Consider the following 3,693-nt stretch of genomic DNA (forward strand, 5'->3'; position numbering starts at 1 on the left):
CTGATTACCTTCTTTACGTGAGAAAGCTCGTATATCATTATGGAAACAGGTGGCTGGTGGAGGTCAGACTGACGACAGTCAGTGGTGGTGGGGGCGTGTGATGGGGCGTGTGTGTGCGTACTGCGCACGTGTGTGCGTGCTTACGTGTGTGCACGTGTATGGTGTGTGTGTGTGTGTGTGTGTGTGTGTGCTGGTACGTGCGTGCGCCGGTGCGTGCGTGCCTGCGTGCCTGCGTGTGTGTTTGTGTGTGTGTGTGTGTGTGAGTGTGTGTGGGTACGTGCGTGAGTACGTGCGTGCGTGCGTGCGTGCGTACGCGTGTGTTTTCATGTGCTTTGTTTTCAAAACACCAAACTTGTTCATGGCTCCACGAAAAAGATAGAAAGGAGCCCTTCAATAAGCCTGACTATATTCAGATGTTGCTGAAATGTATCAAGAGACTTTATGGGTTTTTTTTCCAGGCGACAGATTTTCATTGCACGTCCAAGATATATCTACCTGTAAAAAGGACTTCTCAGGCTATGTTCGCAATGCATGCTTAAAGATTGGTAAATGTTCTGTGCTTCGAACAAACCCTTATGGCGTCAGGAAGGGCTGGAGAAGAACAAGCAGCTGTTTACACAAGTTAAAATTATGCATATCTTTTTGTGTAAGCACCCATGTTAATCACAATGCATGGGATAAGATCATCTTTCAGTTTTAAAGACACACTCCTTCCTGTGTAAGCAGCTCTGCTCACCATATCTGGTCTGGCCATTCATTTACATGGGATAGGACCATCCCTCTCAACTGTTCATATACCAACAATGAACAGCTCTCTGTGCACATACCAACAATGAACAGCTCTCTGTGCATATACCAACAATGAACAGCTCTCTGTGCATATACCAACAATGAACAGCCCTCTGTGCATATACCAACAATGAACAGCTCTCTGTGCATATACCAACAATGAACAGCTCTCTGTGCAAATACCAACAATGAACAGCTCTCTGTGCATATACCAACAATGAACAGCTCTCTGTGCATATACCAACAATGAACAGCTATCTGTGCATATACCAACAATGAACAGCTCTCTGTGCATAAACCAACAATGAACAGCTCTCTGTGCATATCCCAACAATGAACAGCTCTCTGTGCATATACCAACAATGAACAGCTCTCTGTGCACATACCAACAATGAACAGCTCTCTGTGCACATACCAACAATGAACAGCTCTCTGTGCATATACCAACAATGAGCAGCTCTCTGTGCACATACCAACAATGAACAGCTCTCTGTGCATATACCAACAATGAACAGCTCTCTGTGCACATACCAACAATGAACAGCTCTCTGTGCATATACCAACAATGAACAGCTCTCTGTGCACAGCGGGGGTCTTTGTTTTTCTTCTTCTTTTTATTCGGCGTTCGTGGGCTGAAACTCCCACGTACACTCGTGTTTTTGCACGAGTGGATTTGTACGTGTATGATATGACCGTTTTACCCCGCCATTTAGGCAGTCATACGCCGCTTTCGGAGGAAGCATGCTGGGTATTTTCGTGTTTGTATAACCCACCAAACTCTGACATGGATTACAGTATCTTTCCTGTGCGCACTTGGTCGTGTGCTTGCGTGTACACACGAAGGAGGAAAAGGCACTAGCAGGTCTGCACATAAGTTGACCTGGGAGATCGGAAAAATCTCCACTCTTAACCCACCAGGCGGCAGCGACCGGGATTCGAACACACAAGGTTTTATTTCGGCTTTAGGCCCATAGGGCATTTAAGCAAACAAAAATACACACTTAAGTCACACGCACAATGAGAGTGCACGCAGGCACAGCAAACATTGTATTCAATTAAACACCAAAAGAAAAACATAACACACTATCAAAAAGAAACCACATCTTCATCAACTAGAGCTCTACCTCACAAAATTAAGAGAAAAAACAAACTAAACAAAAAACCAAACAGACAAAACCAACAGAGTAAGAACCACAACAAAACACAACGAAACACATAAATCGTCTAGCGAAAATAACTCATAATAACACTAACAAACTTAGCCAACTCGGTTCACAGATAAAATTAAAAGAAACTGACGTATTATTTGGTTTTCAACCGAACAAGCAACAGGACCAAACTATAAGAAATATTAACTTTATTCTGCTTGTTGCAAAAATGTCAATAAGTATATACAAATATGGAGAAGGCGTTGACCCAAATTGTATATTTGAAAGAGAGCTCTTCATTCGGCTTTTTGACTGAGAAACCCAGTACTATCATGCTATTGTAAATGACTTGTTGAAAATGTCAATGTAAAAAAAAAATTTAAAAAAAAATAATAAAAAAAATAAAAAAACTAACAAACTTAGCCAACTTAACCAACTTATTTTTTTATTTTACATTCATTAAAGCATTACATTTTATAACATTTGCATGATGCTGAAAATAATGTCCAATATACTTCTTTCCTTCTTTCACGACACTCTCATATTGACAATTAAACAAAAAGTGGATTAATCTCCTATCTGACCACTTCCACACAGCTTACACACTCTCATATTGACAATGAAACAAAAAGTGGAATTCATCTCCTATCTCACCACTTCCACACAGCTTACACACTCTCATATTGACAATTAAACAAAAAGTGGATTAATCTCCTATCTGACCACTTCCACACAGCTTACACACTCTTTCATCCCTGGGGATATTCAAAAAACGTTCCTGGTGAATAGGTAGCTTATGATTACTTAACCTAAATTGTAATAATTTTTCTCTCAGGGACCCAGTCAAACACATCAAATATTTGTCTAAGCAAAACTCATTCTTATACAAACAATAATTATGACAAACGCTATTGTTGGCAGATTCACTTTTCCAGCATTGCAAATATTGGTCTCGCAGTCTTTGTTTTACAAGGCTCTTGAAGACATTTACTGTAAACGGCTGGACAAACCACAAATCTGAAAACCCTAACTGGTTTAATAATGAAAAAACATAAAACAGCCAAGGCAGCTTTATATGTGAACTCTGAAATAAATTCAAATATAACTTTAACATCAGACAAGAAATCTTTGAAGTACCATATTATAGACGAAGCATCAACCGATACCAATACACCAATAATCTACATTGGGCTTCTAATTTAATTGTATACTGTCCTAACTCTCCAAAAACCATACACGATGGGGTAGACTTATTCATTCTTAAAATCATTTTTAAATAGCACAACTGAAATGTTGATACTAAGTCAAGTTTTTCATGTCCCCAAACCTCACAGCCATATAATAATATTGGACATACACACTTTTCAAATAACTCTAACTGCATATCCAGTGGTAAATTCAACACGACCTTCCGATTAGGAGGCCGACGCCTTACCACCACGCCACTGCGCCCAACAATCAACACCTCTATGCGCACAGCGGGACTCTTTGTTTTATGAATACATTTTATAAAAGCCATATATAACTGTCTTTTATAGAAATTATTTCATAAAAAATTCAGCTGACCACAAAAAGCAACAAGGGTTGATTGTCGGTGTGTGAACAAGAGGAGGGATGGACGTATCCAATATAAAGCCTGGCTAGATCGGAGATGGTGGTGAGTACCATCGAATGACCCATCATGTCCCAATATAGGTCAGAGATACCCGAGAGGACGTTACGCCCAAAATAGTCAGTCAGAGATGGTGAGCAGAGC

Source organism: Littorina saxatilis, linkage group LG2 (genome assembly GCF_037325665.1).
Source record: "Littorina saxatilis isolate snail1 linkage group LG2, US_GU_Lsax_2.0, whole genome shotgun sequence".
Lineage (NCBI taxonomy): Eukaryota > Metazoa > Mollusca > Gastropoda > Littorinimorpha > Littorinidae > Littorina > Littorina saxatilis.